Raw genomic sequence first — 13,860 nt, 5'->3', positions numbered from 1 at the left:
ACAGAAGAAGAGGATAAGGGAAGGCACCCTGCTATTGATGTCTCTACCCTATTTGTCTCAACCAATATCCTGAAGACCCAGGATGGAGTTCTACTGCTTGTCCTTTCCAGAAAGACTCCCTGGCCTTTACACTTCAAAGCATGACTGAAATGTTGGTGCTTCTAGGTGATCTTAGAAACCTTCTTGGTGAAGAAAATCTGAGGGTGAGTTTGAATAATGGAAATGTTTCCAGGGCAGCCTACCTTCTCCTGGGACTTTTGGATCAATTGCATTCCACAAGGTCCCTTCTGAGGGCCTAGAATAGTTCCTTCCAGAAAAAGCCTCCATGACACTGAAAGGGGTCATAGGTCTGGAGTCCAGAGGCAACCTGCTCCTGAAGCAGTTTCAGTTTCAAAGAAAGTAGATCCTAGTACATGGAATTTCCTTAAGACCATCTGAGGCCTCAGTTTTGAGCACCTGGCTATTGACAGTGTCAATCTTCATACAGTTCATTGTCCTAGTTGATCTTAACAATTTAGTGAGGTTCATCAGAATTCAAGGGGTTACAAAAGCAGCAAAAGACCGTGCTTTTCTTAAGGTCCTTCTAGTAAATATTCACTTAGCGGGAGCTCTGTGGCACAGGCACTGCACAAGGTACAGGGGATGTAAGAATGAAAGAGTGACTAAAAAAATCCAGTTTTGGAATTCCCATGCCCGTGAGTGGTTCTGGGTGGTCTGAAGGGGCTACAAAAACTGGAGAGCTGCAAACACTTCATCCTTGCAGACAGTGGCTTGGGATTAAATACTCACCCTTTTCCTTGAGCCAAGGTTTGTCCAATAGCCACAGAGCCCTTCAGCCAAACCTCACCCTGGCAGAGTTTCAACCAGCAGACAAAGCTGCCAAAGGCAGGTTGGGCACTAGCTTAGGGCTATTCCGAGCAGGGAACAGGCATTTGCCTTCTGCCCAGGGAGTCTTATGACTCCCTTCAGGGAATCTAAGGCAAGTGAAGGAGATGGTTCAGCTCTGAGATGAAGAGGCAGCTGCTCAGCTGGAGTCCTTCCCAACTAAAAAATCTGTGATTTGGAGACATGTCTGAAGACACAGGAGACCCTCCTAACACCAGTCTGGTACAAGTTCAGAATTGACTGAAGGTCACCATCAAACCCTGAGGACCTTCTCTGTGAGCCATTCAACCTTCCTTCTGGTTTCTTTTTCATAAGGTGTCAAAGCCTGTCAGGATAAGGTCTCTTGATGCCAAGAACACATCATTTATCAACAGTGGTGAGTCATTTGTGGCTGATCCGACCTGTCGACGGCTGAGGAGTAGTCGCAGCTTTTATCTTTAGCTACTGTTGCTGGCTGTGGGAATGGTACCCTCCATTTGTAATCAAACACAATGTACCAAGCAATTTCTTGAAATGCCCACACCTTAGCTGAACAGCTAAGGGTGGAAGGGAGTGATGGCGAGGAATGGAAACGGCTTCTTTTTTTTAGCACCTTCTTTGTATTAGACATTCTCCTAGTCACTTTATATACCTTAGCTCATTTAATTCTTACAGCAGCCTTGTGGAGTAGGTGTTATTATCTCTGTTCTGTCTGTGGATAAAGAAATTGAACCTCAGAGACATAAAGTAACTTAGCCAAGGTCACACAGTGAGTAATCAGGGCTGGAGTCTGGATTTGCACTTAAGTGCCACAGGCTATTTTGATGCTATGAAGACACAGAGAGTAAGGTGGAATAATTTTAACATTTGGATTCTCAAGCCAGATGTCCCCAGATGTCCTCTACTATGAGGATGGCTTGGGTAGGTGATTTACACCTGTGGTTCTGAAGGATTTACATGAGACTGGTAGGACTGGAAACCAGAACTGCTTCAGCAGTATGCTTAGTGAGTGCAAAATAAATAAATGAAGTGAGTTTTTTAATTCTTTGACCTGGTTTGAAGTGGGGATTATAATCAGAAATAGTCGTTTTTTCGCCCTGAGCTAAGCCGCTGACCTCTTTGGTTTTTGTTGCCAAATACAGTTAGAACATATACCTGAAGGCCTCAAAAGCTGGCTTCTGAGAGGAAGGCCTTCTGAGCTATTCCTGGCCAAACCCAGTCCCACACTGCAGGTCTTGAGTCGCCTGGAAGGACACCTGTGTCTACAAAGCTGCAAATAGAGTTTCCACCCTTAGGTGGAACCTTTGTCCTTGGCAACTGCTGTCCAAGCCGTCTTTTCAGAGGCTGAGTGAGCTGACAGAGTTATGAGCGCTGCCCCTCCTTTCCCCAGTGGGGACGCCGAGGGCCTTGTTATCCTGGGTTCCACAGAGGTTTCTGCCAAAGCCGGATTGGAGGCTTGGTCTTCATTGGCATGGGAAGAAGGGTGAGGCTAGATAGCTATCTGGTGGTCCCACTGGTCTTGTTCCAGAGTTATTTTGAATTCTGGTAAAATAATAAAATGACTGTGACCACACAGGCAGCTGAATTTAGTAGGTTATTGTACTTTATCCAAAAGCAGGAAGGTAGTTCTGAGTGTTAAGATGAGTTTTTGAGACTTAAGAAATGCATTTTACTTATTATACAATATTTATCCAGTGTAGAAAAAAAGAAAAGATTTTCCTTTTATACCACTCCCAGAGAGATAACTACCATTATTTTAGAGTTTACCTTTTTAGACATTTTTACATATTATACATACGCACTTTAAAAAATTGAACTCAACTGCAGAGAGCTGAATGAAGCATACTTCTCAGTTTAAGTTGTTATTATTGGTCTGTGCAAGCCTTCTCTCTTGTTTTAATTACTTTATTTTTTCTCCTTTAATTCCCATTCCCCTTCCCATCTCCTCCATAGGAAGTGTCTTTAACCTGTTTGATATCTGTACTTATTATATGTATATAATCCTGTAAAATCTGTTTTGTTGTTTTGTGACTATGTGTTTTTAACATACAAATATATTGTGTTAAAAAATTTCCTACTTTTCTCACTAAACACTTAAAAAAATAATTATCCAAGTAGATTGTTTCTTCTTATAGCTGCACATTATGGAGTAATAACGCATCTACCACATTTAACTTCTCTTGTCTCTTAATGAGGGACTCTTGGTTTGCCTCCAGCACCTGTTTGCCACGAATAATGTATAGATGAACATCCTGTTTCATGTTCTCTTGTGGATCTGAATGAGAATTTCTTGAGGTTATATATCCAGAAATGGCATCCAAAAGCTTCTACGGACAATGTTAAGTTCTGTGAGATTAGTCTCCAGAATGCCTGTACCAGTGTGTATTCCCACCAGCAGTGCGTGAGAGTTCCCCACCTCCCGGTGTCCTTGCCGACCTCTGTATGGATTCATGTTTGCCATCCTAAAGGGTATAAACTAATATGGCACTATTGTTTTAACTTCCATTACTGATTACTACTGAATTTTATTTATTTACTGGTCATTTGGACTTTCCCTAATGGGCCACACAAATTTTAAAAAGTGGGATCAGGTTGGTCTGCAATCTGATTTTTTTTTTTTTTTTTTTTTACTCATCAGTATATTCGTGGCATCTTTCCATGTCAGTAAATAAATCTGTACAATATCATTTTTATTACCTGCATGATATTTCATCATATGAAATTATCCTAATTTGTTTAACCATTCCTCTGTTATTGGACATTAAACTTCTCCCCACCCCCTGCATTTTTGCCATGAAAACTTCCTGAATAAACATCCTTGTGTATTCATCTTAGGGTAATTTTATGAATTGTTTTAAAGATAAATTCTTAGAAGTAAAATTACTGAGACCATTTTCTCACTCCACATGCAAAAATAAACTCAAAATGTATTAAAGACTTACATGTAAGCTCTGAAACCATAAAACTTCTAGAAGAAAACATAGGCAGGGTGTTCTTTGATGTTGGTCTTAGCAAAATTTTTTTTGGATCTGTCTCCTCAGGCAAGGGCAGCAAAAGCAAAAATAAACAAATGGGACCACATCAAACTAAAAAGCTTTTGGACAGCAAAGGAAACTATCAACATAACAAAAAGGCAGCCTACTGAATGGGAGAAGATATTTGCAAATTATACATCTGATAAAGGGTTAATATCCAAAATATATGAAGAACTCATACAACTCAATATCAAAAAAAAAAAACAGTCTAATTAAAAAAATAGCAGAGGACCTGAACAGGTATTTTTCCAAAGAAGATATCATTTCCAAAGATGGCCACTAAGCGCATTGAAAAGATACCCAACAGCACTCATCATCAGGGAAATGAAAATCAAAACCACAATGAGATATCACCTCACATAGGTCAGAATGGCTATCATCAAAAAGACAAGAAATAAGTGTTGGAGAGGATGTAGAGAAAAGGGAATCCTTTTCACTGTTGGTGGGAATGTAAATTGGTACAGCCACTATGGAAAACAGTATGGAGTTTCCTCAAAAACATTAAAATGGAGCTACCAGACAATTCAACAATTCCACTCCTGGGTATTTATTTGAAGAAAACAAAAGCACTAATTTGAAAAGACATATGCACCCCTATGTTCATTGCAGCATTATTTACAATAGCCAAGATATGGAAGAAATCTAAGTATCCATACAGTTGAATGGGTAAGGAAGATGTGAGATTTTATATATATATATATATATACCCCACCACAATATTCCATTGTATATACAATGGAATATATATACAATGGAATATTATTCAGCCATAAATAAGAATGCAATCTTGCCTTTTGCAACAACATGGATGGACCTAGAGGGTATTATGCTAAGTAAAATAAATCAGACAGAGAAAGACAAATACTGTATGTTTTTACTTACAGGTAGAATCTAAAAAACAAAATAAACAAATACATATAACAAAACCGAAACAGACAGATACAGAGAACAAACTAGTGGTTGCCAGAGGGGAGGGAGATGGGGAGATGGGTAAAATAGGTGAAGGGGATTAAGAGGTACAAACTACCAGTTATAAAATAAATCACAGAGATATAATGCACAACACAGGGAATATAGTCAATAATATTGTGATAACTTTGCATGATGCATGATCTATAAAAATCACTCTTTGTACACCTGAAGCTAATATAGTATTGTAAGTCAACTATATTTCAATAAAAAAAAAAGTAAATTTATTGAGCCAATAAGTATGTAGTTTTTTGTTAAATATTTGATACATATTGCCAAATTGACCTCTGGAATGATCTGTTTTTACTTCTACTAACAGTCTATAGATGTCAATTTCCTATATTCTTAGAAACACTGAGCATTATACTTCTTTTTTAATACTGTGTCATCTGATAGGTAAAAATGATATTTCTTTTTTTTTTTAATGATATTTGTTATTAGAAAGTTTTGTTCTTTTCCTATGTTTCTAGACTGCATTTTATATATTAATAATTCTAAACATATTTAGTTTATAGTTTCATTCTAATAACTCTATAATCTTTATCAGCTGACTCTTAGTCATCATGATTTGTTTCCTCCTATTTCTGTAATTTGGGGTTCTGAGCTCATCTTATTAAAGCTTAATCTATGGTGATTCTGGGTTGAGGTGAATTGCTCCAGAGAGGTTTGTGTTTGCTTTTTCTTATTGCCCCAGAGTTATTACCAACCTGGGACCATTTTTAATACTAATTTCTTGATTCAGTGTTTCTAAACCATGCACGTGTGCATTTGTGCTAGAGAAGTGGGGTGTAGCCTTTGGAGGATCCTGGATTTACCTGAGTGTCTCAATTCCTTTTCTTCTGTCCCTAAGCAAGTCTCTTTATTACCAGGGAGAGGAAAGCCCTCCCTAAAGTCCAGGCAACTACTTTTCAGTTAAAGCTCTCCATTCTGGTTTTTAGTTACTTTGGTTTGGTCTCTTGTGGATTTTCTGTATTTTCATGGGGGTTCAGTTATCCATTTAAAAGGATGTTAAGTATGCTTTGCTTAGCATTCTAGATGTTTTATAGTAGCTGAATTTTCAGCTTATCTAGTCTGCCATTACCACCAGAAATAGGAGTCAGTATCAACTATTCTCATTATTACTTCAACTTACAATATTTCTTTGATCAATAGTAGATGAAATATTTCTCATATCTTTACAATAATTTATATGTCCTCATATATATTGTTTTATTGTTGTTGATCCTTTTATTCTATTGGAGTGTTTGTCTTTTTTTATTGATTTGAAATTCTACTTAATGATTAAGAATATTAAAGTTTTGTCATATACACACATTCCTTTTTTTCATTTTTGTGAAGTGTGATTTATTTTTTGCCCTATAAAACTTTAGATATTTATATAATCAAAGATACTAATTTTTCTGGCTTTATTGGCTTGCTTAGGAAGTCCTTCTCTGTCTTAATATTTTAGAATATTCATCAATTTTTCTATTACTCTTCTGATTTCATTTTGTACTTTAAACATTTTAATGCAACTGGAATTTATTTTGGTATATGATGTGAAGTAGAGATTTAACTTTATTTTTTTCTCCCAAATAGTTAGCAGTTGTCTAACACATATACTAAGTAACACACATTTTCTGCAGTACTTGGGAGGTTTCCTTCATCATATACTACAAAGGTTTTCAAACTGTGTCCTATAGAGCCACAGGGTTTCCCTGAGTTACTTCTGCATATTCCTGGGGAGACAAGGAGGAAGCAAAAGTAGACTCTCTAGCCTCAAGTGGAGCAGTTCTACTCTTTTTTGTTTTATATGTTGAGGTCCCATGTCAGAGTTTATTTGAAGAAAGAATTCATTCCCTGGTGGTCCAGTGGTTAAGACTCCGTGCTCCCAATGCAGGGGACCCGGGTTCCATCCCTGGTCAGGGAACTAGATCCTGCATGCCACAACTTAAGATCTCGTGTGTTGCAACTAAGACCTGGTACAGCCAAATAAACAAAACAAAACAGCAACAACAAAAACTTTAGGAAAAAAAAAAAGAATTCATCTGCCTGCAAATCAGTAATACAATAAATCTTTTTTTAAATTTCTTTAATTTTTTTATTTTTTAAATTAATTTTTATTGGAGTATAGCGGATTTAAATGTTGTGTTAGTTTCTGCTGTACAGAAAAGTGAATCAATTATACATATACATATATCCACTCTTTTTTAGATTCTATTCCCATAGAGTTCATTACAGAGTATTGAGTAGAGTTCCCTGTGCTGTACAGTAGTTTCTTATTAGTTATCTATTTTATATATAGTAGTGTGTATATGTCAATTCCAATCTCCCAGTTTATCCCTCCCCTCCGCAATAAATCTTAAACACTAAATATTTGAATTTGTTTCTGGCCCTTTTATTCTCTTCCATTCTCAGTCTGTCTTTTCCTGTACCAGGTTAACAATTCTACAAATTAATATAAAACTTTTCAAATTTACACAAAAATTAGAGATAATAACATAATGAACTCCCATATACCTATTGTTAAAATCAACAATTATCAAGATTTTCTCACACTTAATTCATCTATCCCTTTTTCTTTTCTGTTTGCTTTGTTTCTTTCCAGAGTGTTTGGTTTTCCCTGCCCTTTATTCCTCTCCCTCCTTCCCTCCCCCCCTCCCTCCCGTCCTTCCTCCTTCCTTCCTTCCTTCCTTTTTCTCTTCTCTTTTCCCCAGACATCATATCATTTCACTCACACAATTCAGTATGCATCTGTTAAGAAAAAAGGAATGAAAAAAGAATGTTTTCTTTCATAACCAAATGCTATTGTTACACTTAACGTTAACAATAATTTTGTGGTATCCTCTCATACCCAGTCCATAATCAAATTTGCCTTATTGTCTTGGAAATGTCTTTCAACAGTGGTTAGTTCAAAACAGACTCCAAACAAGATTGCTGTATATCTAAGTTTTCTTTTAATTTAGAGCAATCCGCCCCCCCTTTTATTTTCATGCCATTGACTTGTTGAAGAAAACAAGGTTTTAATAATTGTCACTTAGAACTTTTATCATCAAGATAAATCTTGATTCTCCACTTCACTCTCCCTGTGTAGACTCAGCCAGAACATCCTGACCTGCTAACTTGTCAGGGTGGGGTCAGGGTGGGGGACTGGAGTGACCAATGTCACAGTATTTCTTACACATAGAGAGTATCTTGAAAGGTTAATCTTTGTGCTTTTCTTTGCTACACTTTTTCCACTTGACCTTTCCCCTAGTAAATCAGAGGCATTGCTCAAGGAGAATTAGGATTGGTAAAACCGGAATGTGAAGAGAAAGAAAGAGTCAGAATAAGGCAGTCAATGCTCAGTTTTCTGACTTTTAAAACAGCCTCTTGAAGCTCACGTCAAAGACAATAGTTTTGAAAGCCAAAGCCTTTTATTTGCAGAGTGCCAGGTTTTGCAGAGAGAAGAAAAGGCCCTTGAGAATCAAAAGGGAAGGCCCGGAAGCATGAGGGATTGACTTTGCCCTAAACATATTAGAAAGAGTCTAGAGGGAGAACCTGACTAAGCCCCTTCACCCCAGCATTCTCTGGGCTGGGGGAAAGCTAGGACTTAGGAGGTTGGAGGGAGGGCTAGGGGCAGAGTCCCAACAAGAGGAGGACAGCATCATGGAGAGACTGCAGATTAGCCTCAGCAAGCCTTTGGAGGCTGATCCATGCCTGGAGCCCATCTGCCACTTGAGTGAGTCCCACCGTTGCTGAGTCAAAGGGCCATGTTAGCTGTTCTTCTCACCACTGCCAAGGGTCTTTCATCACCAACAGCCAGAGGGCCAAGCAGAAGTGACACTTGTCTGTGTCCAGAGTAATTTTTGAGCCCCATCCAGATTGCTCCGAGTGGCAGAGGACACTACTAAGCCACCTCCAACTTCTTAGATCAAAGGGCAGGGCACTTTACACCAAAGGAGTGGTGAGCTGGAGGGAGGGCCACCCACCTCTGTATTTGCGCGGGACTGGACCCTGCAGGACATCCACAAGTCACAAATGGGTCAGGATTTCCCAGCCTAGTTGTACTCTTGTGTTCTAGCTAGTTTTTGGTCTCAATTTGATGGGTTTGTTCTGCTAGTTAGAGCAGTCCTCCTTAACCTTTTCCGTCTGTTAAAACCACGCGGGGGAGCTTTTACAAAAGTACTGACACCAGACCACATCCCAAACCAATTGAACTAGATTCTCTTGTGGGTGGGCCATAATGTCATTGTGTGTTTGTGAGTAAAATTTTATCTTTGTGAGGCCACTTAACTTTGTTCAGCCCAGACGTTATCACTCTTCAGCTATTTCAAAAATGCACCCCAGTGATCATAACAGACTGAGACCAAGAGTTAGTTTATGTTTGTATGTAGTGTTAAGAAAAAGCTACAGGCCCCAAATGGCGTCACCTGTGCTAAAGCCCATGATAGCAAACCTAGACTTATTACCTGACCTAATTGCAGTTTCGACCTTCCCCAGAAATGTAATCTTAATCAACCAGGCTGGAATTTTTGGGTCAGCACCTATGAGGTAATCTGTCACTAGGCCCTCTCCATCCCCCAGAGGGGATGTGTGTGATAAAACCCTTGCCATTCCCTCCCCCGACCCCAAAAGATGTCCTGGCCTAAAAGTAATCCTTTCTTTTCTTTTGCTAATAGTTCCCTCACCCTATTCTTCTTCCTATAGAAACCTTCCATTTTATACAACCCCTCGGAGCACCCTTCTAGTTGCTAGGTGGGATGCTGCCCCATTTGTGAATCGATGAATAGAACCAATTAGTTCTTCAAATTTACTCATTTGAATTTTGTTTTTTTAACAGTACTTTTATTTATTTATTAATTAACATCCTTATTGGAGTATAATTACTTTACAATGGTGCTAGTTTCTGCTGTATAACAAAGTGAATCAGCTATACGTATACATATATCCCCATATCCTCTCCCTCTTGTGTCTCCCTCCCACCCTCCCTATCCCACCCCTCTAACAGTAGTTTTAGATTTAGGATTGTACCCATTAACACAGCCAGAAATAGAAGGGTTAATTGCAGCCAGGAGGGGCAAGCATTTGGAGAGAAGACCAGCAGCAGGTGATGGGAGGAAGGCCAGCCTAGGGTGCCGTAACAGACAACAGGTGGTTGTGCTGTAAGGCGTTGGCAGCAAAGAGGAACAGCAGGAAGCACCAGGGCATCAAGAATGGCAGAGAGGAGACTTCCCTGGTGGTCCAGTGGTAACGAATCTGCCTTCCAATGCAGAGGACGCAGGTTGGACCCCTAGTTGGGGAACTAAGATCTCACGTACTGCGAGACAACTAAGCCCATGCCACAACTACTGAGCCCACATGCCACAACTAAGACCAAATGCAGCCAAAAAAATAATAAATTAAAAAAAAAAGTCAGAGAGCACAGCAATGGGCATCCTAGGAGCAAACTACAGGCAGGCCCCAGGGAAGTCCAGCTGTAGGAGGCGGAGAGAGGACTCTGCTTGTGACAGCTTGTTATAGGCTGGATAGTGTCTCTCCTCCCCAAATTCATAGTTGGTGTCCTAACCCTCAGAACCTCAGAATGTGGCTGTGTTTGGAGATAAGTCCTTTAAAGAGGACTTATTAAGGTAAACTGAGGTCTTATGTGTGGATTCTAATCCAATCTGACTTGTGTCCTCATAAGAAGAGGAGATTAGGACAGAGATAACACGGGGACTGAGGGATGACCGTGTGGGGACAGAAAGAGAAAGTGGCCATCTCCAAGGCAAGAGAAAGGCCTCAGAAGAAACCAAACCTGTGGCACTTTGATCTTGGACTTCTAGCTTCCAGAACTGTAGAAAAAAAATTCTGTTGTTTAAGCCACTCAATATATGGCATTTCGTTATGGCAGCCTGAGTAAACTAACACACTGCTATCAAAGGGACTGGAGAGAACAGGGCAGGGATGTAATCCTAGAGGTAGGGTATCATGGCTGGATCTCAGTACCAGGCACACATCAAGGGTCAGGGAACCAGGACTGGGACACTAATTCAGGGCAAGCAGGAACTCATTCATTCAATCAATCAACAATACTTTAATAAGATTCTAACTCTATGCTGGTCCCTGTCCCAGGCACTGGATACACAGTGACTGCACTGGTCCGGATGAGAGGTGATGTTGGCTTGGATTAGCAGGGTAGCAGTGGATCAGGTGATTTGACACTGAAATAACCCAACATGGAAGTGATGCTCCTTAAATCTCCCTGACCAGGCACATACCTACCTACCTACCTACAGCGGGGTTTGAGTTACCTCCTCTTCAGAGAGAAGGAGCAAGGACCAGGCAGGTTATTTATAACTTATCCAGGTATATGGTTTTTCTCTTTGGGAGACAGTAAAGTTTCAGTTTACAAAGAGGTTTTACTGGCATCTCAGTTAACAAACTTGGATGTTTCCCCTGAATGTCTCCATCTCATGGTTTTTAACATGTAACATTCCAATTCTATCTTAACTTTATTAGTTTTTCTAAAACGTCAAAGTTTCTTTCCCAAACTATGTTTCAATGGAAAATGCAAGCATTTCCAGGCAGTAACTCCATCATCTGTGCCACTGTGGACAACCATCAGATGAACTTCCCTAATTTATACCACATCTGCTCTCCTAGCCCTTCTTGACCCTGAGCATTAAAAAAAAAAATCCAAATTATTTTTTCCCAAAATAAGCATCCCTCCCAAATTTCCCTCACCAATTTTCTATTAAATGAAAGACAAATTGTCAACATCGAATCAGCCAACTTTTATGAAAAGCTGGGAAGTCTTTCAAAAGCTTTCAGAGTAAACTGCCTTGTTAAACACGACGAGTAGATAATGGGAAATAGTTTCATCTATACGGTCCCTGTTGATCTCTTCGCAAATTCTGGTAACCGGGGACTGCTTGACACAGGCATCCTTCTCTACTTTATCACTGTGGAGGACTCTTTCCTCACCCATTATTTGAAAAATTAAAGTGGTGTGAGCCCAAGATCTCCCAACTTGATATGCACTCTGGCCTTGTTTCATTTGGCAGGCAGCATGGGGGAAGAGTAGAGGACACAGGCTTTGAAGTCAGGCAGTCTTGACTTTGCCCATGGATTCTTCCTTCTTCTAGCCCTGTAACTGTGGGCAATTCCCTTAACCTGATTCTCAGTTTCATTAGCTATAAGATAGGGATAATAATATTTACCTTACAGGCTTGTTGTGAGGATTAATGATGCAACGTATATGAAAGCATCAGCCGCTGCCTGGCAGTGTAGTAAATGCTCATTAAATGGCCACTCTTTTTAATAGTAACAACTAAGGATGCCCTGATTTAAAAAAAAAAAAAAAAGCACCTGCTCTTTCCCCATGCCAGAACCCAGAGCTGAAACAGTAGGTGTACCATGTCACCTTAGATTAGTCATCTTAATAACTGGGAGATGGACTCAATGATCTCTGATTCCTCCCCTCTAGCTCCAACATTCTAAGATCTTATATTCAGGGAGAAATGAACACTGAAGAGCAGAAAAAAATTAGATCATCTTTTCTGACTAGTTCCTCTGGAGGCTCAAGCTGTGCTTCACTAGTACTTCCAGTTCCAAAGCTTATAGGATGATGTTTTTTCAAGAAAGCAGGGGGAGGAGGCCTGGGGGGAGAGTACCTGTTAACTTCATGGCTGCAAAATAATTCTTCAAGGTAACAGAAAAAGAGCAAAGGGACATTTGACCTTTTCAAGATTTTTTTAAAATGCAAAATACAAGGTATGCTCATAATCTTGTTTTCTGACTGATCCTTTAAAAAATCTGGCATCTTAATGATTCCACTTAAAAGCACTGAAGATGGGAGCCAGAAGGAAACTTTTTCTTTCTGAACAATGACTGAGAAGGGAATTCTAATGAATATTTTGGCACACAAATCTCATTTTCTGGCTGCTTCAGGACCCAAGAGCCAGTAGGTCATAATTAAAGCCAATAATGGCAACTCCAGACAGTTATCCAAATATTTTCCTGGTGCTGTCAATTCTCCATGTTAAATGATTTAACATCATATTTGGGGAGTGTAGAACATACAGAGAGGGAATTAAATGCTGATATAAATTTTGGAACATTCACTGCAAGTTGCCTCAAAAGATATTGTTTATTACATTCAAAGGAATCATAAAATGTTTTCTTTAGTAGATAATTTTGAAGTACCCTTTCTGTGCAGAGAGCTGTGAAGTTTGTCCTTAAGCCCTCAGAACAAGATCACATTTTCTGCAAGAAAGAAAAATATTGTGTGTTTGGGACTTAAACCTCATATTATGTAAATAAATGAATTTCTCCTACCTTCACTGCACCTTTCAGGAATGTTCTCTTTGATCACCAGAAGCTGCTAATGCCGCAGATATAGTTATATAACTTACAAAAGACCAAAGTTCCTCACTTTTCTGTCAATTCCACTTCCCAAAAGAAAACCCACAAATACATCTGTTTATAAAATCTGCTTAGGATGTTGAAAACAGGGTCTTCAATTTTGTCCTTTTTTTTTTCATAACAAGTTCTGTATCTTTAAAAACAACAACTATGCAAAATCCTCCAGCCCCATCCCCTCTCTCCATCCCTACTTTAAACAGGAAGAGAATTTCCTCCTGGATGGAAATTAAGCAGCTCAATCTAAACTGGGTCTGAGAGAGTTCTGATGTACCATTTTGGGATGAAATAAACTGGCCAGTCAATTCATAAAGGCAAAACTGGATTTTTCTGCAAAACAATTCAGCCAAAACTTGGGTTCCAAACTCCAGTGCTGTGCTGGGGCAATGGAAACTTTCCAGCCACAACTTGAAGTTGGGAGCCAAGCACAATACTAAGGCAAGGAAGACATCTGAGACCAAAGCAGACAGTGATCTTGGCATTGCCTGCTCCTGAGCCCAGAGCTTCAGCAGCCGTGGGGTGGTGATGTAGCCTTCAGAGGTCTCTAAATCTCTACTTGCACCAGAGACCAGATTTTAAAATCCCCCTTGTCTCCCCTATCTTTCTCTCTCCACACATTTCACCTTGTGGG

The sequence above is a fragment of the Pseudorca crassidens genome, chromosome 9 (assembly GCF_039906515.1).
Source record: "Pseudorca crassidens isolate mPseCra1 chromosome 9, mPseCra1.hap1, whole genome shotgun sequence".
Classification (NCBI taxonomy): Eukaryota; Metazoa; Chordata; class Mammalia; order Artiodactyla; family Delphinidae; genus Pseudorca; species Pseudorca crassidens.
The sequence above is the reverse complement of the archived record's forward strand: the minus strand, read 5'-3'. Positions refer to the sequence as shown.